The sequence below is a fragment of the Moschus berezovskii genome, chromosome 14 (assembly GCF_049115385.1).
Source record: "Moschus berezovskii isolate FMDL1 chromosome 14, NW_MosBer_1.0, whole genome shotgun sequence".
Classification (NCBI taxonomy): domain Eukaryota; kingdom Metazoa; phylum Chordata; class Mammalia; order Artiodactyla; family Moschidae; genus Moschus; species Moschus berezovskii.
This window is the reverse complement of record NC_142473.1, coordinates 82,885,242-82,909,503: the sequence shown is the minus strand read 5'-3', so window position 1 is coordinate 82,909,503 and position 24,262 is coordinate 82,885,242. Positions and strand designations below refer to the sequence as shown.

Below are 24,262 nucleotides of genomic sequence, written 5' to 3'. Positions count from 1 at the left end.
ACAAATGCTAACAAGTATGAAAGGGGAAATTAATAACACAATAATAGTGGGAGACTTTAATACCCCACTCACACCTGTGGATAGATCAACTAAACAGAAAATTAACAAGGAAATACAAATGTTACATGATACAATAGACCGGTTAGACCTAATTGATATCTATAGGACTTTTCACCCCAAAACAATGAATTTCACCTTCTCAAGTGCACACAGAACCTTCTCCAGGATAGATCACATCCTGGGCCTTAAATCTAGCCTTGGTAAATTAAAAAAAATTGAAATCATTCCAAGCATCTTTTCTGACCACAATGCAATAAGACTAGATCTCAATTACAGAAGAAAAACTATTAAAAATTCCAACATATGGAGGCTGAACAACACGCTGCTGAATAACCAACAAATCATAGCAGAAATAAAAAATGAAATCAAAATATGCATAGAAATGAATGAAAATGCAAACACAACAACCCAAAACCTGTGGGACACTGTAAAAGCAGTGCTAAGGGGAAGGTTCATAGCAATAGAGGCATACCTCAAGAAACAAGAAAAAAGTCAACTAAATAATCTAACTCTACACCTAAAGCAACTAGAAAAGGAAGAAACGAAGAACCCCAGGGTTAGTAGAAGGAAAGAAATCGTAAAAATTAGGGCAGAAATAAATGCAAAAGAAACAAAAGAGACCATAGCAAAAATCAATAAAGCCAAAAGCTGGTTCCTTGAGAGGGTAAATAAAATTGACAAACCACTAGCCAGACTCATCAAGAAACAAAGGGAGAAAAGCCAAATCAATAAAATTAGAAATGAAAAGGGAGAGATCACAACAGACAACACAGAAATACAAAGGATCATAAGAGACTACTATCAGCCATTATATGCCAATAAAATGGACAACTTGGAAGAAATGGACAAATTCTTAGAAAAGTACAACTTTCCAAAACTGAACCAGGAAGAAAAAGAAAATCTTAATAGTCCCATCACAAGCACAGAAATTGAAACTGTAATCAGAAATCTTCCAGCAAACAAAAGCCCAGGTCCAGACGGCTTCACAGCTGAATTCTACCAAAAATTTAGAAAAAAGCTAACACATATCCTACTCAAAATCTTCCAGAAAATTGCAGAGGAAGGTAAACTTCCAAACTCATTCTATGAGACCACCATCACCCTAATACCAAAACCTGACAAAGATGCCACACAAAAAGAGAACTACAGGCCAATATCACTGATGAACATAGATGCAAAAATCCTTAATAGAATTCTAGCAATCAGAATCCAACAACACATTAAAAAGATCATACATCATGACCAAGTGGGCTTTATCCCAGGGATGCAAGGATTCTTCAATATCCAGAAATCAATCAATGTAATGCACCACATTAACAAAATGAAAAATAAAAACCATATGATTATCTCAATAGATGCAGAGAAAGCCTTTGACAAAATTCAACATCCATTTATGATAAAAACCCTCCAGAAGGCGGGAATAGAAGGAATGTTCCTCAACATAATAAAAGCCATATATGACAAACACACAGCAAACATTATCCTCAATGGTGAAAAATTGAAAGTGTTTCCCCTAAAGTCAGGAACAAGACAAGGGTGCCCAGTCTCACCACTACTCTTCAACATAGTTCTGGAAGTTTTGGCCATAGCAATCAGAGAAGAAAAAGACATAAAAGGGATCCAAACTGGAAAAGAAGAAGTAAAACTCTCATTGTTTGCAGATGACATGATCCTCTACACAGAAAACTCTCAAGACTCTACCAGAAAATTAGTAGAGCTAATCAATGAATACAGTAAAGTTGCAGGATATAAAATCAACACACAGAAATCCCTTGCATTCTTATACACTAATAATGAGAAAATAGGGAAATTAAGGAAGCAATTCCATTCACCGTTGCAATGAAAAGAATAAAATACTTAGGAATATATCTACCTAAAGAAACAAATACCTATGTATAGAAAACTATAAAACACTGGTGAAAGAAATCAGAGAGGACACTAATAGATGGAGAAATATGCCATGTTCGTGGATTGGAAGAATAAATACTGTGAAAATGAATATACTACCCAAAGTTATTTATAAGTTCAATGCAATCCCTATCAAGCTACCAATGGTGTTTTTCACCATTATATTATTTCACAAATAATTTCACAATTTGTATGGAAATACAAAAAACCTCAAATAGCCTAAGCAATCTTGAGAAAGAAGAATGGAACTGGGGGAATCAACCTGCCGGACTTCAGGCTCTACTACAAAGTCACAGTCATCAAGACAGTATGGTACTGGCATAAAGACAGAAATATAGATCAATGGAACAAAATAGAAAGCCCAGAGATAAATCCATGCGCCTATGGACACCTTATCTTTGACAAGGGAGGCAAGACTATTCAGTGGAGAAAAGACAATCTCTTTAACAAGTGGTGCTGGGAAAACTGGTCAACCACTTGTAAAAGAATGAAACTAGAACACTCCCTAAAACCATACACAAAAATAAACTCAAAATGGATTAAAGATCTAAATGTAAGACCAGAAACTATAAAACTCCTAGAGGAGAACATAGGCAAAACACTCTCCAACATAAATCACAGCAGGATCCTCCATGACACACCTCCCAGAATATTGGAAATAAAAGCAAAAATAAACAAATGGGACCTAATTAAAATTAAAAGCTTCTGCACAGCAAAAGAAACTATAAGCAAGGGAAAAAGACAGCCTTCAGAATGGGAGAAAATAATAGCAAATGAAGCAACTGACAAAGAGTTAATCTCAAAAATATACAAGCAACTCCTGAAGCTCAATTCCAGAAAAATAAACGACCCAATCAAAAAATGGGCCAAAGACCTAAACAGACATTTCTCCAAAGAAGACATACAGATGGCTAACAAACACATGAAAAGATGCTCAACATCCCTCATAATCCAAGAAATGCAAATCAAAACCACAATGAGGTACCATTTCACGCCAGTCAGAATGGCTGCTATCCAAAAGTCTACGAGCAATAAATGCTGTAGAGGGTGTGGAGAGAAGGGAACCCTCTTACACTGTTGATGGGAATGCAAACTAGTACAACCACTGTGGAGAACAGTGTGCTGCTGCTGCTGCTGCTAAGTCGCTTCAGTCGTGTCCAACTCTTAGCGACCCCATGGACTGGAGCCCACCAGGCTCCTCTGTCCATGGTATTTTCCAGTGTGGAGATTCTTTAAAAAACTAAAAATAGAATGGCCATATGACCCAGCAATCACACTCCTGGGCATACACACTGAGGAAACCAGAATTGAAAGAGACACATGTACTCCAATGTTCATCGCAGCACTGTTTGCAATAGCCAGGACATGGAAGCAGCCTAGATGTCCATCTGCAGACGAATGGATAAGAAAGCTGTGGTCCATATACACAATGGAGTATTACTCAGCAATAAGTTCTAATGAGGTGGATGAAACTGGAGCCTATTATACAGAGTGAAGTAAACCAGAAAGAAAAACACAAATACAGTATACTAACGCATATATATGGAATTTAGAAAGATGATAACGATAATCCTGTATACGAGACAGCAAAAGAGACAGATGTATAGAACAGTCTTTGGGACTCTGTGGGAGAGGGCAAGGGTGGGATGATTTGGGTGAATGGCATTGAAACATGTATATTATCACGTGTGAAACGAATCGCCAGTCCAGGTTCAATGCATGATACAGGATGCTCGGGGCTGGTGCACTTGGATGAACCAGAGGGATGGGATGAGGAGGGAGGTGGGAGGGGAGTTCAAGATGGGGAACACGTGTACACCCGGGGCAGATTCATGTTGATGTATGGCACAACCAATACAATAATGTAAAGTAATTAGCCTCCAGTTAAAATAAGTTTAAAAAAAAAAGCAAAAATAAAAATAATAAAAAATATTTTTCTCTAGGGGGAAAAAAAGAAATAAAGGGGAAAAAACAAAAAAAAAATTTTTAATTAAAAAACAAATGCAATTTTTGAGTAGATAAAAAAAAAGTTAAGAGAAAAAGAGACAAAATAATGTTTTTGTTCATAGAACTGCCCAGACAAAGCCACTTCTCTAGACAACTAGCTTTCAGACTCAAACTTTTTGACTACAAATCACAGAAATAAATACCTTTTATGTGATGGTGTAGAGCTAATAAATACATCTAGATTAATACTCTGATTACCTGGCATCACTTACCTTGCATGGTCCATTGTGTTGAATTGTAATCTGTTCTATTTTATTTTGTCCAAATTATACAGGCCAAGATTCTAAAAATTTATTTCATTATATAGAGGCCATTACAAGCACAATATCAAAACTTATAATCGAGCCCACCCCCCGCCATCACCATTTTCACAAACACAGATAAGCAACTTATAGATAAACAGGTCTAGGCTACACCTCCCACTCTGATCTATAGCCAAGACAGTGGAAACCTTATCCTTAACATTTGTCTTGGTTATGTCTAAAGGACTTCCCTGGTGGCTCAGATGGTTAAGCGTCTGCCTAAAATGTGGGAGACCTGGGTTCGATCCCTGAGTCGGGAAGAGCTCCTGTAGAAGGAAATGGCAACCCACTCCAGTACTCTTGCCTGGACAATCCCATGCACCAAGGAGCCTGGTGGGCTACAGTCCATGGGGTCTCAAAGAGTTGGATACGACTGAGCGACTTCACTTTCAGGGCTTTTCATGTCTAAATGCTGCTTCTTTAGGAGCCTATTTCAGTTCACTCATTCCCTCATTCAAGAATATATGTTGAGAATTATTAATTTCCAAATATTACTTAGAGTCTGAAAGAAAGGACAGTAGACTAGATCAGAAAGAAAAAAGAAAAAAAAAAGCTCCGTTCACAAAAAAAGCTCTTTATTTTGCTGGTCTCTTCCTTTCAGCCATATTTCTCCACTTCCAAAGCACAAAACTTTGACATTTATAAATAGATGTCATTTTGCTGTATACCAAAAATAAGGTGTGAATTATTTTAAAACATATGGGACCTTTCAAAATTGTGTCCCTGAATAGTCTTATTGTTCTGATTCCATTCAACTCTCCCAACCAATCAGGGAAGCCCACTGGTCTCTTTGTCAATAAAAACATGACTTGTCATGCTTCTCTTCCATTGTCTTTGCCATTCTTAGTACACTTCCCCACAAGAAAAATATATAAAGGGAAAACTATTTACTTTTAAGGCCTGGTTAATTATCACCTCTTCTTTGAAGTTGCTTCCCAAGTTTAGTTAACGTATTTCATATTTGTGTTGTAAAATCAGTTCAGACATACTCTATTTATATTTTCTCTTTCATTTACAAAACCAAATGTTTCCACAACTCTTTCCTTGATAGAGTTTCGATACTTTATGTTTGACAGCCTTGCTCTCTGTGCTTTTGTTATTTTCTTAAATTGTTTTTTAGTGAAGTCTCTTCTAAATGTTACTTAAAGTGTTAGTCTCTCAGTTGTGTCCAACTCTTTGCGACTCCAAGGACTGTAGCCTGCCAGACTCTTCTGTCCATGGATATCCCAGTCAAGAATACTGGAGTAGATTGCCATTTCCTCCTCCAGAGGAGCTTCCTGACCAAGGGATAAATCAAACTCAGGTCTCCTGCATTGGCAGGCAGATTCTTTTACCACTGAGCCACCAGGGTAACGGGAAATTAAATCTTATCTGGGTTAATTAAGATTCATTTCATGCTAATTGTATTTAACTATTTCTTCCCCTTATTCTTAAGTTATATTTTTCTTTTTTGTGGCTATCCTTAAGCATATAATGATGACATTTATCTGATATAATCCTCCCAAAGTAGAAAGCATAGTTTTGACATAGATTGCAACGTGGTCAATCATATGCCTGCTTTTTTCAAATCTCCTCATAGAGTCTAAACTGTAATTTTTATTTTTTAATAATAAACATATACACATATATAAGAGCAACATAAGTCATTAATTTGCAATCTGAATGCATTAAAAATCTTTACTGACTCCATATGATTAAATAGCTTTCTGTGTTTTGAGGGGACATCAAATAAAAGTCAGAGTTCAGATATCAGGAAGCAAAGACAGGAAGAGAGCAATCAAGCTTATTCGGAATAGTGAGTTACTGTATAATAACCTAATGGAGCTCAGTGCTGTACACCAGAAATATATATGAGAATAAGCCTGAAAACTAGAAGACCTTGAGGAGGGGACAGTTAAGGGAAGATTTCCCTGGATAAGCATGTCAAAATTAACACAGAAAGACTTAAGACAAGGGAAGTTTCAAGCAGAGAATATGCAAAAAAGCAACTAGATAGTTCAGTTCAGTTCAGTCTCTCAGTCGTGTCCAACTTTTTGCCACTACATGGACTGCAGCACGTCAGGCTTCCCTGTTCATCACCAACTCCCTGAGCTTACTCAAACCCATGTCCATTGAGTCGGTGATGCCATCCAACCATCTCATCCTCTGTCATCCCCTTCTCCTCCTGCCTTCAATCTTTCCCAGCATCAGAGTCTTTTCCAATGAGTCAGCTCTTCACATCAGGTGGCCAAAGTATTGGAGTTTCAGCTTCAACGTCGGTCCTTCCAATGAATATGCAGGACTGATTTTCTTTAGGATGAACTGGTTGGGTCTCCTTGTAGTCTAAGGGACAACAAGAATCTTCTCCAACACCACAGTTCAAAAGCATCAATCCTTCAGCACTCAGCTTCTAGTTAAGCTTAGGTGCTGAGCAACTAGTTAAGTACATGTATCATTCCTATAAATTCTAGACATATGCATACATCATGCTTCTTCAACTTTACCTTCTAGACTTGGTTCTGTCTTTAATTAGTTACATGAGCTTGGGAAACCCACTTGGCCATTTTGGAGTTCAATTTATTCATGTGTTGAACCAGTCAATCTTAAAGGAAATCAACCCTGATTATTCATTGGAAGGACAGATGCTGAAGCTAAAGCTCTGATATTTTGGCCACCTGATGCAAAGAGCTGACTTGTTGGAAAAAGCGCTGATGCTGGGAAAGATTGAAGGCAGGAGGAGAAGAGGATGATAGAGGATGAGATGTTTAGATAGCATCACCAACTCAGTGGACATGAATTTGCACAAACTCCAGGAGATAGTGAAGGGTAGGGGGGACCTGGCATGCTGCAGTCCATGCGGTTGCGAAGAGTCACTCACCACTTAGTGAGTGAACAACTAACAACAACAATATATATTTTAAAAGGCACTAGACTAGATTATCAGAAAAGGCAATGGCAACCCACTCCAGTGTTCTTGCCTGGAGAATCCCAGGATGGGGGAGCCTGCTGGGTTGCCGTCCATGGGGTCACACAGAGTCGGACACTACTGAAGCAACTTAGCAGCAGCAGCAGCAGCAGACTAAGTTATCTCTCCACTTTCTTCTAGTTCTTTAACTGTTTACTTGAAAAACTAGATGTTTTTGACACCTTCACCAAAACTAATACAAATACAGATAAAGCACCATCTTTAGGTTACAAAATGTATTTCAAATTGTTTTACTCTAGCCCCTGTATTAATATTATACTCTGTAATTTCTAAAATCTTATCTCGATCTACTATAGCAATGCTATTCCACATCTGTGACTCATAGCTTGCCATTTTGAAATGCATTCTTCTAACCTACCTGAGCAGAGGCCGCACAAATTTCTCCTCTTAATAGTTTGGGTAGCAGATGACTGCATGCTTTTGTCAGTATCTCTCTCCCAAAGGAGTTTACCTCAGTGCATAATGTAAGTGAGATCATCAAAAAAATTACAGTCTGTTCTCAATTGCGAGGTGAAGGGTGACTGAAGATATATTAAGACAAGTTCATTTTTGAAGAACTGCATATCTACAGCTAAAAATTTCATGGAATATCTAAAGTGCTGTTGTTCACTCAGTCATATCCAACTTTTTGTGACCCCATGGATCGCAGCACACCAGGCTTCCCTGTCCTTCACCATCCCCCGGTGTTTGCTCAAACTTATGTCCATTGAGTCGTTGATGCCATCCCACCATCTCATTCTCTGTTGTCTGCTTCTCCTCCCACCTTCAATCTTTCCCAGAATCCAGGACTTTTCCATTGAGTCGGCTCTTTGCATCATGTGGCCAAAGTATTGGAGCTTCAGCTTCAGCATCAGTCCTTTCAATGAGGCATTAAATATTTTAAAAATAGCAGCACTGGGATGATCCAGAGGGATGGGATGGGGAGGGTTGTGGGAGGGGGTTCAGGATGGGGAACACGTGTACACCCGGGGTGGATTCATGTCAATGTATGGCAAAACCAATACAATATTTTAAAGTAATTAGCCTTGAATTAAAATAAATACATTAAAAAAAATAGCAGCTTGATTATAATCTATAGGTAATGAACAGGATAGCAATCATATAGGCAGAAACAGTATATTGGAGATATGAAATATTCTATGAATATACAATGCCTGTTTTATTTCATTAATTAAATTTATAAATGAATCTATATTTGAACAAATGTCCCATCTCTGCTTGTACCTTGATACCTCAATCCCCTTTATTTCTGAATAGTATTCCATGGTATGGATGTATTACAATTTGTTTATGTATTCACCTATTAAAGGATAAATGGTTGTTTCACTATCAATTATAAATATGGCTGCAATAAATAAAATTGCAGCTTGAATAAATAAAATCTATTGGCTAACCATCTAGAAATGTCATTCTGGAGGTGTCATGAGGATCTACAGCTTTGCTGCTAAATATGGGCTAATTTAATATGATGCAGAGCTTGAAAAAAATCCATTTCTAGAGATGAGTTTCAAAGCAAATATGATCTCAGTGGCTTTTCTTGGAAACATTAAAGTTGTAGATAATGTGAAGTCACAGTACTGGTTGGTAAAACCAATAACTAGCAAATCAGCCGCCTATTTATTAGCAATATCAAACTCAAAATCACCAGACACTAAGGAAAAGCAAATTAAGACCACAGCACCATTTCACTACGAATACACTAGAAAGACTTTAATCAAAATGACTGTCAATATCAAGTGCAAAGACTCTAAAACACTCATATGTCTATTAGAATAATGCTCGGGGCTGGTGCACTGGGATGAGCCAGAGGGATGGGATGGGGAGGGAGGTGGTAGGGGGGTTCAAGATGGGGAATACATGTACACCCGGGGCAGATTCATGTCAATGTATGGAAAAACCAATACAATAATGTAATGTAATTAGCCTCCAATTAAAATAAATAAATTTAAAAAAAAGAATATTTGGAAAACTTTTATTGGTATTTTCATAAAAGATTTAACATAAGACTCTCCAATCACCCTAGCAATTCTGCTTCAAAATATCAATCCAAGAAAAATAAAAATATGAACATGAGACTGTTGCACAAATATACATACCAATAATATTCATAATAAGCAAAAATTATAATAATCCAAATGTCTACCAATCAATAAATAAAAATGGTATATTCATATAAGCAAATGCTATTCAGTAATAGAAAATAATATTTCTAACACATGCTACAACAGGAATGAAACACAAAATCTTTCATTAGTGTAAGGAGTCAGACGTAGAAGTTTGAACATTTTATGACTCTAATGAAAATTTCTAAAATGGCAAATATATCAGACAGAATATAGATCACAAGCTGCCTGGAGATATGGATGGAAGTGAAAATTAACTGGAGATCAGCAGAAAGAAACTTTATGTGGAGACAACATAAATATTTACAATTTGAACATGATTGCATATGCACAACTTTATTTATAAACATACTTTATAAACTTGCAACTTTGGAACTGAATCTGGATAATGATATGGTTGCATAATTACTAAAAATTTACTAGAATAAAAGAATACTAATTCACTTACAATTTATTTCCTCACAACATGTGCATTTTATGTTGCATATGTACACTTTAATAAAGCTGTTAAAAAATTATCAAATTCAATGTAGAGGATATTTTTTCATATCTTGGCTAAGACCCAATTTATGCAGTCATTATAAAAGTTGTATGATCAATTATGTATATACTATAAATATTTAAATTTAGTTGAATTTTGTGTAGTGAAAATATGAACTAAACATGATTTGATGCTATACAATTGTGTTTAGTTCTTGGGAGTGTGAGCTTTTGAGTCAAATTTCCATTATGAATCCCAACTTTGTCATTTATTAGCTAGAAGATTTTGGCAATTACTCTTCTCAAAGTCATAGTTATCTGAAAATCTTTTTGAAATTCAAATGCTGTTTGATTTGAGTTTTAAAAAAGGATTTAATGTAACTATTTACTAGTAAATAATGTCATGGAACAACAGACTGGTTCCAAATAGGAAAAGGAGTGTGTCAAGGTTGTATATTGTCACCCTGTTTATTTACTTATATGCAGAGTACATCATGAGGAACGCTGGGCTGGAAGAAGCACAAGCTGGAATCAAGATTGCTGGGAGAAATATCAATAACCTCAGATATGCGATGACACCACCCTTCTTTATGGCAGAAAGTGAAGAGGAACTCAAAAGCCTCTTGATGAAAGTGAAAGAGGAGAGTGAAAAGGTTGGCTTGACGCTCAACATTCAGAAAACGAAGATCATGGCATCTGGTCCCATCACTTCATGGGAAATAGATGGGGAAACAGTGGAAACAGTGTCAGACTTTGTTTTTCTGGGCTCCAAAATCACTGCAGATGCTGATTGCAGGCATGAAATTAGAAGACGCTTACTCCTTGGAAGGAAAGTTTTGACCAACCTAGATAGCATATTAAAAAGCAGAGACATTACTTTGCCAACCAAGGTCCGTCTAGTCAAGGCTATGGTTTTTCCAGTGGTCATGTATGGATGTGAGAGTTGGACTGTGAAGAAAGCTGATCGCCGAAGAATTGATGCTTTTGAACTGTGGTGCTGGAGAAGACTCTTGAGAGTCCCTTGGACTGCAAAGAGATCCAACCAGTCCATTCTAGGGGAGATCAATCCTGGGTGTTCATTGTGGAAGGACTGATGCTAAAGCTGAAACTGCAATACTTTGGCCACCTCATGCGACGAGTTGACTCACTGGAAAAGACTCTGATGCTGGGAGGGATTGGGGGCGGGAGGAGAAGGGGACGACAGAGAATGAGATGGATGGATGGATGGCATCACCGACTCGATGGATATGAGTTTGAGTGAACTCGGGGAGCTGGTGATGGACAGGGAGGGCTGGCGTGCTGTGATTCATGGGGTTGCAAAGAGTTGGACACGACTGAGTGACTGAACTGAACTGAAGTGAACTGAATGTCTATAAACTGCTTAACACTCTGTCAGAAATAGTATACTTCACAAAAATTATAGCAACCAAAAATTAATTTTTCCCATTTTTGTTTATTTAATTAAATATTTTCACATAAATTAATTCACAAGCTGAAATGAACTTTTTGTTTCAAATGTGGTCATAAGAGATGACATGACATTTTAAATTATCTTTTCTTATGTCTTCTTGTTTTAGGGATTGTGGTGACTTCTGTTGCTTGTCTAAGAATTGGTTCAACTTTGCTTTTCCATGGCCTGTAACCTGATTCTTGTTGTTTGTTAAAGGTCTTTGTGCTTTGTTTCTATTGTCACAATAAATCATGATGAACAATATCAGTTCCCACTGAATATCAGAAGCTACTAGACTGTAGGAAAGTTTTCTAAGTCAGGATATGTTAGTTTCTAAGGTTTTGCTTACATCTATGGTTCATGTAATGAAGACTCTGATTCTGGGAAAGACTGAAAGCAGAAGGAGAACGGGACAACAGCGGATGAGATGGTTGGATAAGCATCACTGACTCAATGCACATGAGTTTCAGTGAAATCCGGGAGGCTGTGAAGGACAGAGAAACGTGTCATGCTGCAGTCCATGGGGTCGAAAAGAGTCGGACATGACTTAGCCGCTGAATGACGAATGGTCAGTGTGCTCAAGTCGCCACCACACAGTCTTCTTGTGTCCTACTGCATGTCCTTGTAGTATGTTTCCCATGCATTACATCTTTCTAATTATATTCAGTCCTTCAAAACGTTTGTGTGTGTTAGTCACAGTCTTGTCCAACTCTTTGCAACCCCATGGGCTGTAGCCCACCAGGCTCCTCTGTCCATGGGATTCTCCAGACAAGAATACTGGAGTGCGTTGCCATTCCCTTCTCCTAAGAATGTTTAGGCTGTGGACCTATAGAATGTTTCCTCTGTAGGTTGCAAATGCATATAAACCCAGTTCACTTTAGTTCAGTCGCTCAGACATGTCTGACTCTTTGAAACCCCATGGACTACAGCATGTCAGGCCTCTCTGTCCATCAGTAACTCCCACAGTTACTCAAACCCATGTCCATTGAGTCAATATTGCCATCCAACCGTCTCATCCTCTGTTGTCCCCTTCTCCTCCTGCCTTCAATCTTTCCCAGCATCAGGGTCTTTTCAAATGAGTCAGCTCTTCACATCAGGTGGCCAAACTATTGGAGTTTCAGCTTCAGCATCAGTCCTTCCAATGAATATTTAGGACTGATTTCCTTTAAGATAGACTGGTTGGATCTCTTTGCAATCCAAGGGACTCTCAAGAGTCTTCTCCAACACCAAAGTTCAAAAGCATCAATTCTTCGGTGATCAGCTTTCTTCACAGTCCAACTCTCACATCCATACATGACCACGGGAAAAACCATAGCCTTGACTAGATGGACCTTGGTTGACAAAGTAATGTCTCTGCTTTTTAATATGCTATCTAGGTTGGTCATAACTTTCCTTCCAAGGAGTAAGTGTCTTTTAATTTCATGGCTACAGTCACCATCTACAGTGATTTTGGAGCCCAAAAAGTAAAGTCAGCCACTGTTTCCCCATCTATTTCCCATGAAGTGATGGGACCAGATGCCGTGATCTTAGTTTTCTGCATGTTGAGCTTTAAGCTAACTTTTTTTCACTCTTCTCTTTCACTTTCATCAAGAGGCTCTTTAGTTCTTCACTTTCTGCCATAAGGGTATTAATAGTGATATTACACATGTACAGATGTAGCAGATTCACTGTGCAATTTCTTTGTATTTTAAGTGTGACATATTTTTAAAGGCAAATGATTAATAGAAGTAAGTGACAAAACAAATTTATTCTGGTCCACAGAAGAGAGGTATAAAAGAGACACAACTGGGAAATATTTACCCAATGATGTTAAGAAGAAATTTCTGAAATTAAAAAAGGATATTCAGAGATTTTCTTCCAAATGAAGTTATACACATAGCACTGTTAGTTTCTACAACTTGATTTTTTTTAATTAACCTGATACATTTTATCATGAAACACTGAGGGTTTTAATATTCTGTATTTGAGGACCCAATGAAACTAACCTTTTTCAGGGATACTATTTGTGTACCAGGTACATGACTAGTCTAGAAATCCAGAAATTTTTAGAAAATTAGTATCAAACAGGGCTTATTGTTCTTCTTCACTGGAAATACCCAGCTTGGATACATAAACATTACTCCATTAATTTACCCTCATACTAGTTAACTCCATTCTGATTTGATAAATCTGAGATATAGTCTGGTCACCTGCATATATGCAAGTTGTATGATAAATTTTGATATGCACTCAAAAACTATCAGAAATCAAAAAAATTGCAAAAACAAATCTTTTCTTAATGATGGAAGGAACTTTCAAAAACATGATTCATTGAATGCTTACTTATATCAAAACAGTATATTTATTACACAAAGTACAGAAAACTGATGCTTAGAGTAAGGAGAAGAGAAAACTCATAAACTCCACTAAGGTTATCATACAGCAGTACTCAGAGAGAAAGCAGCCAGTGATGATGCCTTGTGTTATTCATTAATAAGTTGTATAAGTTATATTCATTGCCATAAAAATAATTTCAACTGCATTTTGGTTATCATTCAAAATACAAACGTACCAGGAGTGTACAGCTTTTCCTTCAAGCCATACTAAGAAATAGTTAGGGATTGTTTTAAATAAATTCGTCAGTTTAATTTTGCTACTTAGTGATGAAAAAGATTTAGGCCATCTGCAATTCCAGATGCAGTGATCTGCTACATGTAAACATGCACAGAAAGCCAAAGAAAGAAAAATCCACTTACTTCTCTCAGCCATTATTTTCCTTCTTCTGTTTTGACTTATTTAAAACTTTCAAATTCATATTTCTCCTCACTCCTGGAAATGTTTATTTCAATGTAGATTCTTCCATAATCCTTGAGAAAATAAGTGAATAATGCTTTGTTTCTGTATTAATTTCATACATCCAAGAACTTCAGATTATTTTTTAAATCAGTGCATCCCAAATTCTATCACCTTTTACTTCCCAGAGTAGCCTGCATATCTATTAATCAGTCATCTAACTATTGCTTTTTCTGACACAATGGCAGCTTATCTTAACTCTATTTATTTATAGATTTTTAAAACTACATCAGCTTAAAAGAACAGCATGGATTTGTCAGAAATCTCTTTAAGGCAGCCTTCACGTCCCTGTTCCTCAGGCTGTAGATCACGGGGTTCAGCAAGGGAATCACCAGAGAGTAAAACACAGAGGCCACTCTATCAGTATCGAGAATGGGCAGTCTGAGGCTGCGCATGCGTGAATGCCATCGTGCCGTAGAAGACAGCCACCGCCATCATATGTGACGCGCAGGTGGAGAAGGCTGTTTCCTTTCTTCTGATGAATGTATTTTGAGAATGGACAAACCAATGTTGAAATAAGATACAAGAACAGTAATTATGGAAAACACCAGATTTGTGGCTGCAGATATAAACACAAATGTTTCTGGAAAGGAAGTATCAGAGCAGGACAATGCTAGCAGAGGGGCGATATCACGATAGAAATGATTGATGACATTGCAAGAGCAATAAGTCGCAGAGAATACAGAAGAGGAGGCCACGATAGCTGTGGAAAAGCTGTAGAGGTCTGTGAGGGAAACCAGCAGAAGACAGATCCGCCGAGAAACCACTGCCATGTAGAGCAGGGGGCGACAAATGGCCACATAGCGGTCATAGTGGAGAAGGCAATGGCAAGCCACTCCAGTACCCTTGCCTAGAAAATCCCATGGATGGAGGAGCCTGGAAGGCTGCAGTCCGTGGGGTCGCTAAGGGTCGGACACGACTGAGCGACGTCACTTTCACACATTGGAGAAGGAAATGGCAACCCACTCCAGTGTTCTTGCCTGGAGAATCCCAGGGACGGGGGAGCCTGATGGGCTGCTGTCAGTGGGGTCACACAGAGTCGGACACGACTGAAGTGACTCAGCAGCAGCAGCAGCAGCAGCAGCAGCGGTCATAGGCCATCACAGCTGACATGAGCACCTCAGCTACGATGAAAACCAAGAACCCTCCCAGCTGGGCGGCACATTCATAGTAGGAGGTGCTGTGTTTCTTTACTAAGAAGTTGATCAGCATTTTAGGAACAATGACAGTTGAATTGCCAAGATTGGTGATGGCCAAGTGCCTGAGGAAGAAATACATGGGGGTCTGAAGCCGAGAGTCCACACTGGTGAGGGTGATGATGCTTAGGTTCCCTGTTACGGTCAGTCCATAGATGACCAGGAAGACAAAGAAGAGTGGAATCTGGAGGTCCAGACGTTCTGAGACTCCTGTGAGAATAAACTCAGTGACTCGGGTGAAATTTCCATTAGCCGTGTAAGAGTTTAGAAAGTCATCTGGGAAAGAAAGGAGAAGTGGTTACAGTTTTTAAAAATTGTATTTTCTAGGACTGTTGTTATATGACAAGGGCAATTTCTGGGGTAAGATTTCCTGGAATCATACTTTGAAAATATATTCATTCCCTTGAGTAAGTGAAAGTCACTCAGTCTTGTCTGACTCTTTGTGACCTGATGGACTTTACAGTCCATGGAATTCACCAGGTCAGAATACTGCAGCGGGTAGCTGTTCCCTTCTCCAGGGGATCTCCCCAACCCAGGAATCGAACTCAGGTCTCCCACGTTGCTGACAGGTTCTTTGCCATTTGAGCCACCAGCGAAGACCATCAGTTCCCTTAGTTCTCTGAAATCAAGCATACTGATTGTTTATAACTTCCCAGGGGGTGCAGTAGTAGAGTCTATCTGCCAATGCAGGAGACAGGGGTTCAACCCCCAGGTCAGGAAAATCCCCTGGAGGAGGGAATGGCTACCTACTCCAGTATTCTTACCTGGAGAATCCCATGGACAGAGGAGCCTACGCAGTCTGAAGTCCATGGTGTCACAAAAAGTTGGACATGACCAAGTGCCTGAGCACACAAAGGCTGGTTGTATACTTCTTAAATTGCAAAAGTAAATGTTGAGAAGCAATTGATTAAATCACAAACATTATAGTCTTCCTCTAAGTTGCTTTTAAGGCTCTATGTTGTATTTTTTGCCAATTTCCATATTTCTTTGCCTCTCAAGCACCCCTCTCCTATTTCCTTAGGTCAGGCTGTCATTAACACTGTCACGGACTACTGCATCCTTCTTGTCTTCAGGACCCCATTCTCTCAAATTTGTAGATAAGCGAGTAGGAGTCATTAAAACTTTCTGATTGATCAAACATGTAATCTGAGACATCTTTCAGGATAATTGGAAACAGCCTTGGTCTCATGTTCAATGCATTCCACACTCAGGGCAGTATCACTTTTTTGGTCAGATCATTTCCACAGACCTACACTCAGCCCTAGTCCCTCTGCTTCCCTGTTGAATTCAAAGATACCAGTTGAGCGAAGACAAGCAATCTAGAAAATAAACATTTTTTCCCTTCAGATTTATTTTCTCTTTAAGGGAAGGGAAGTGGGAGGGGGGTTCAAGATGGGGAACACATGTACACCCGGGGCAGATTCATGTCAATGTATGGCAAAACCAATACAATAATGTAAAGTAATTAGCCTCCAATTAAAATAAATAAATTAAAAATAAATAAATAAATTTAAGTATAAAATTTAAAAAAAAGATACTACAGAGGTCCTGACTTATCAAACCAGAAATCTAATCTGATCCAAGGAGTGGGGTTGAGAAGGAAAGACAATGCTGGAGATTGCTGAGCCACTGCTGTTCCTTCTTTCTAGATGGTGTTGTCTGCTGTTTCTCTACTGAGTCCCGCTTTGATTTCAGTCTCTTTCTTCAGTACAGATTAGAACCAGGGGTAACATGGCCTGCTATCATGTTTGCTTGTCTTTATAGAAAGAGAGACACATTGGATTAAGCAGTGGGATTCAGATTTATAGTATCAGTCTTACCACTCTGAAGTCTTCATTCCTACTAAGAAGCATTCTTATGTTTATTAGACATGTCTTCATTTTCAGTGTCAGTTACTACATCCTTCTACATTTCCAGATCCTTGCACCTTGCCCATTCTTCTTTTAAATTTTTATTTTAACAATGTGGTAAGAATACATAACTTGAAATCTGCCCAATTAAGAGATTTATGGCTGAACAGAACAGTGTTGTTAATTACATACAATGCTGTACAGCAGATCTCTAGATCTTATTCATCTCTTGTAACTGAAACTTTATACTTGTTGATTAGCAACTCTCTATATGGTCCAGCTTACAACTTTCGGGTATTTATCAAAAGGAATTGCTATCAGGATGTTTAAGAGAAAGTGAAACCCTACCCATTCTGCTAATTTGGGAAATGATACCTCTGGTCATTTTCTAATATCCTGATGAAATACTTTATATACTTTCATTTAGGGCTAACCATTAGAGGAGAATCCCATGGGCAGAGGAGCCTATTGGGCTGCAGTCCATGGGTTTGCAAGAGTCGGACACGACTTAGAAATTAAATCACAGAGTACAAACTTATGCAATGGGATGACTGACTTTTCAATCTTCAGACTTGGTGATAGCAGTTAGGAATTACTTGAGGTTCATAGCTTTCTCCATAACTCTTAAAAATGTCATTCTATTTATTTGCCAGTCTATTCACTCAGTTTGTAAATATCTGTCTGAAAAGAAACAAACAGATGAGCAAACCAAGCATAAGCAATCAGTAGGGAAAACAACTAAAATGTCTCTCAATTTAAGCATGGGAGTTTATTCACATATATCCAAAATCACTGCAGATGCTGATTGCAGCCATGAAATTAAAAGACGCTTGCTCCTTGGAAGGAAAGTTATGACCAACCTTGATAGTATATTAAAAAGCAGAGACATTACTTTGCCAACCAAGGTCCGTCTAGTCAAGGCAATGGTTTTTCCCGTGGTCATGTATGGATGTGAGAGTTGGACTGTGAAGAAAGCTGATCGCCGAAGAATCGATGCTTTTGAACTGTGGTGTTGGAGAAGACTCTTGAGAGTCACTTATACTGCAAGGAGATCCAACCAGTCCATTCTAAAGGAGATCAATCCTGGATGTTCATTGGAGGGACTGATGCTAAAGCTGAAACTGCAATACTTTGGCCACCTCATGCGACGAGTTGACTCACTGGAAAACACTCTGATGCTGGGAAAGGTTGGGGGCGGGAGGAGCAGGGGACGACGGAGAATGAGATGGCTGGATGGCATCACCGACTTTGTGGACATGAGTTTGAGTGAACTCCGGGAGTTGGTGATGGACAGGGAGGCCTGGCGTGCTATGATTCATGGGGTCGCGGAGAGTCGGACACGACTGAGCGACTGAACTGAACTGAGGCACATTACAGTAAAATTATTCAGTTCATAAAATGATTCATGAGTAATACATATCTTAAAATACTACTTTTCTAAGATTGCACTGGGTATTTGTTTTTGTTGCTGTTCAGTTGCTAGGTCACATTCAACTACTTGCAACCCCATGTATTGTAGACCACCAGGATCCTCCATCCATGGGATTTTCCAGGAAAGAACACTGGAGTGGGTTACCATTTCCTTCTCCAGGGGATCTTCCTGGACCTGGGATTGAATCTAAGTCTCTTGCATTGGCAGGGGAATTCTCTACCACTGATCCACCAGGGAAGACCTGTGTTGGGTATATTTATAGAAAAAAGTCAAATATTACATGCTGCTGCTGCTAAGTCGCTTCAGTTGTGTCCAACTCTGTGCAGCCCCATAGACGGCAGCCCGCCAGGCTCCCCCGTCCCTGGGATTCTCCAGGCAAGAACACTAGAGTGGGTTGCCAATTCCTTCTCCAAGTGAGCCAGATATTAAAACATGGTTATTATTTATCTGAAGTTTAAATTCAACTGAACATCCTGTATTTTATCTGGAAATCTTAACTTTACTAAATTTAACAGATTAATTTGCTGATAATTTTCAGATATTCCTAATTACTTCTGCACTTGCAATATCCAAATACCATTTTTAATTTTCATAAATAAAATGAATACATGACCTCTAGTCAATTCATAGGATTTAATGTCCTAAAACCACCATGCTCTTCCAGGGAAACCAGTTAACAAAAAAGATAATGAAATTTTTGTGATGTAACGAATAAATTGTCAGTGTTGAAAGAGTATCTATAGTTAATAATTAAATGAAATTACCAAAACTGTGGTGTTAATCATCATCTACAATTCCTATTTACTCACCTTTAATGAAGAATTCAATTTTCTGCTCTCAAATTACTCTGACTTGTCTTTGCATAGGGGCAATTGATATGTTCCCTGTCTCCTTGTGATATTCCCTGAGGAAGTAGTATGAGAATTATTCAGATGGTTCTCCCCAAATTATATGAGAGTTTTTTTTTTTAATTGCCTGTGATGTCTTCAAATTACCTAGGAAAACCTGCATATTCTCTAGTGAAAAATTGTAAGGAACAATTTAAGGAAAGGAAGAAGACACTATAAACTATCTGTACAGTTCCAGGGAGACACTTACTTAAAGACAGCTATTACACTAACAATGAAAAAGATGTATGTGCTTTCTCACAGTAAAACTACAACTGTTCCAGAAGTCATGATAAAACTGTGAACAAATCATCATTATTGGATAGGATTTTTTAAAAATAACTTATAAGTGGAAATATGGGTGAAATAATCGCATTGTGAGTTTACTTTTCATTTACTTAATGACTAATGATACTGGACATTTGTCAATGTACTTGCTGGTCATTGATATATATATACATTTTACAGTGTCTAAATTTTGTCCATTTTAAACAACTTTTTATTGATTTTTTGGACTTTTTATATGTGTGTTAGATGAAACTGCTTTTGGAGATTTTCTTCTAGAAGTTTTCTTAATTTATTTCATATGGAGGGAAATTTGCTTTGCAGTGATTTGTTGTTTTCTGCCATGTAGCAAGGCGAATCAGCCGTAATTATCCACACATCACATCCCACTGAAGTGTCCCTCTGCCCCGCCTATTCCACCCGCTAGGTCATGACAGAGCCAGTCTGGGTTCCCGTGTCACCCTGCAGCTTCTCACCAGCGGTCTGCTTCCCATAAGGCGGTGCAGACATGTCAGTACTGCTTTTTCCGTGCATCCTGTTCTCTGTTTCCTCCACCACATCCACACGTCCATTCTCTGTATCTGAGTTTGCGTTCCTTCTCTGCAACTAGATTCATCAACACCATTTTTTCTAGATTCACTCTGTGTGCGTGTTAATGTGCAATATTTGGTTTTCTCTTTATGACTTACTTCACTCTATATGACAGGTTCTAATTTCATCCATCTCCCTACAGTGGAGTTAAATTCATTCTTTTTTGTGGCTGAGTAATATTCCATTGTATATTTGTAAGACATTTTCTTTATCCATTCATCTGTCAATGGACATCTAAGTTGCTTCAACGTCCTAGCTATTGTAAATAGTGCTGCTGTGAACATTGGGGTGTCTTTATCAATTATGTGTCTTTTTCAATGATGGTTTTCTCAGGGTATGTGGCCAGTAGTTGGATCGCTGGGTCATATGGTGGTTTTACGACTAGTTTTTTTAAGGAATCTCCATACTGTTTTCCATAATGGCTGCATCAATTTACATTTCCACCAACGGTGCAATAGTGTTCCCTTTTCTCCCACATTCTCTCCAGCATTTATTGTTTGTAGATTTTTTTTTCCTGTTAATTACCCATTTTTAAAAATTTTTTTTTCTCTTTTTTTTTATTGGAGGCTAATTATTTTACAATATTATATTGGTTGGTTTTGCCATGCACTGACATGAATCCGCCCCAGGTGCACATGAGTTCCCCTTCCTGAACCCCCGTCCCCCCTCCCTCCTCCCTTTATCCTCCCTCTGGGTCATCCCCACACACCAGCCCCGAGCATCCTGTAAAATGCATCAACCCTGAACTGGTGAGTCATTTCACATATGACAACATACATATGCCATTCTCCCAAACCATCCCACCCTCACCCTCTCCCACAGAGTCCCAAAGACTGTTCTATACATCTGTGTCTCTTTTGCTGTCTAGTATACAGGGTTATCATTTGCATCTTTCTAAATTCCATATATATGCGTTAGTGTACTGTATTGGTGTTTTTCTTTCTGGCTTACTTCACTCTGTATAATAGGCTCCAGTTTCATCCACCTCATTAGAACTGATTCAAATGCATTCTTTTTAATGGCTGAGTAATACTCCATTGTGTATATGTACCAAAGCTTGTTTGTAGATTTTTTGATGATGACCATTGTGACCTGTGTGAGGTGATACCCTGTTGTGGTTTTGATTTACATTTCTCTAGCAATAAGCAATGCTAAGCTTTTTTTTTCATGTGTTTATTAGTCATTTGTATGTCTTCTTTGAAGAAATGTCTATTTAGGTCTTCTACCCATTTTTTGGGGTTGGGACAAAAACAGAAATATAGACCAATGGGATAAGATAGAAAGTCCAGAGATAAACCTGCACACCTATGGCCACCTCATTTTTGACAAAGAAAGCAATGATATACAATGGAGAAAAAGTGTCTTCAATATGTGGTGCTGGGAAAATTGGACGATTATGTGTAAAAGGATGAAATTAGAACAGTTCCTACCACCTCACGCAAAGATAAACTCAAAGTGAATTAAAAAAAAAAAACTAAATGTAAGACCAGAAGCTATAAAATTCTGAAAGGAAATGTAGACAAAACACTCTTTGACATAAGTTACAGCAAAGTCCTCTTTGACCCACCTACTAGAATAATGGAAATAAGAACAAAAATAGACAAATGGAACCTAATTAAACTTAAAAGCTTTTGCACAGCAAGGAAAACTATAAACAAGATTAAAAGACAACCCTCAGAATGGGACAAAATAGTTGCAAATGAAACAACTGACAAAGTATTAATTTCCAAAATATATAAGCAGCTGGTATAGCTCAATATTAGGAAAACAGACAACCTAATCAAGAAAATGAGCGGAAGACCTAAATAGAGATTTGTCCAAAGGAGACATCCAGATGGCCAATAAACACACAGAGGTTTTATTATTTTGATGTCTCTGTTTAGTTCTTGGCTCAAGATCCTGCAGTGATACAAAGCAGAATCGTGCACCAGTAGGGAAGGCAGTCCGTGGGATCGCTAAGTGTCGGACACGACTGAGCGACTTCACTTTCACTTTTCAATTTCACACATTGGAGAAGGAAATGGCAACCCACTCCAGTGTTCTTGCCTGGAGAATCCCAGGGACGGGGGAGCCTGGTGGGCTTCCGTCTATGGGGTCACACAGAGTCAGACACGACTGAAGTGACTTAGCAGCAGCAGCAGCAGCAGGGAAGGCAGAAAACTCTCTCCTCTGACAGCTTCTCATGTACAGGACAGATTGGGATGGAGGACACGGAGTGGGTAGGACAGGCCATAAAGCTGACAGCCCCATCTCACGGTACACAGACTAACACTGAGGCTGAGGAGGGAGAGGGAAAACTCAGAACCACTCTCTGTTATCACTGCAAGGATTGTGCTGTGTTAGAGAACTTTGGAGTCTAACCTGGAAATTGTGATAGGATGCTGTGACGATATCTAAATATTGCTATATTCTTCTTAAGAGGGCTGAATTTATTTGCTATTTTAGTTACTTATTTTTGCAGGAAATTAACAAAGTTTGTGTCAAACTGCAAACTCTGCCTCATGGATGGTTATATAAATGTTCATGCACATTTTTAGCTTTGTCTGGGGTACTTAAATCTTTCCCCCACCTACATGGCTCAGGTTTGAGTTGGACAGAGCCCTAGACATTCAGTGAGTTTTCTCACTAGAGTTTGACAGAGTTTTGATGTGTCTTCAATCCTGTGTGAAGTGGTAGTCTGCATCATCCAGACCCCCAGCCATTTCTCACTCCCTAGTAGCTGTTCCTGGCCTGGCCTTATGGAATCTCACCTTAATAGGTATGATTCAGAAGTCACCGGGCCTCTCAAGCAGAATTCAGGCTGCTGGGTAGTCACTGTGTCTGCTTAGGTGTCTCCACTCCAGCTCCCAGTGCCTCGGGCCTTCTGGTCTGGCTCTGTGCCTTCGTCTTTGCCTGAACGGTGCACTCTCTACATGCCCTCCATCACCCCGTGTGAAGGACGGTCAACTGCACCCTTTGCTCATGTCACAGTCCTGTGCTGCCAATCGTCAGATATCTGAAAGCACTTTTCACATGTGTGTCCTCTCTGTTCGCCAATTTTCCAAGAACTTTGCACACAGTGGGTCGCGCCTCTCCCTCTACCCCCATCTTGTCTCTCTCCCCTTCCTGTTCCCCACTAGTCTGCTCTTTGCTCCTATGAATCTGTTTCTATTTTGTTACAGTCATTAGTGTGATTATTTATTTTTATTTCACATATGTAGTGTTCAACTACACCTAAAACTAATATTACATTGTAAGTCAGCAACACTTTGTGAAAAATAAACTGTATCCAAATGTCCCTTATTTTCCTGATTTCACTTTCTCTCAATTGCTTTTCAGTCCTTTCAACACATAAACTTCTGATATGCGGACATAAAACCCATTTTTATATTGCATTAAAAATAAAGTGTGGTCCATTAGCCTCCAACTAAATAAATTAAAAAAAAAAAAAATAAAGTGTGGATTGTATTTGAAAGCTTATATGTGAGTCTTTACAATCTTATCTCTGAATATTTTTGTAACCCCAACTCCTTTCAACTTTTCTTAAAATATGGTTTTAGTAATATGTATATGAGTAGTCTGTGATATGGTCTGGTCATCCCTATCCATTCAGAGTTGGACAACAGATTTTAGTGTAAGTTCACTGACCAAAAATGATCAGAAAACACAACAGAACATTTTTGGAAAACAAATTGTTTTTCTAATGGTATAAAGAACTCTGAAAAAGATTGTTCATTGAATGTCCATTGTCTCACAATAAATTCCATGTATTAAACGCAATAAAGAAGACTATACTCAGTAAGAAGAAAGGAAAATCTTAATGGCAGCCACTAAGCTCATGAGTAAAATGAGAGCATATTAAAAATTTGACTATGTTTTTATGTTGATGTATAAATTATATTCATTTATAACAAA

The 24,262-nt window shown here is 38.5% G+C and overlaps 1 pseudogene; it reads right to left on the bottom strand.

Moving 5' to 3' along the window:
* Positions 1–14,351: 14,351 nt before the first annotated feature.
* Positions 14,352–20,311, bottom strand: LOC129553692 (olfactory receptor 8J3-like; annotated as a pseudogene).
* Positions 20,312–24,262: the final 3,951 nt, after the last annotated feature.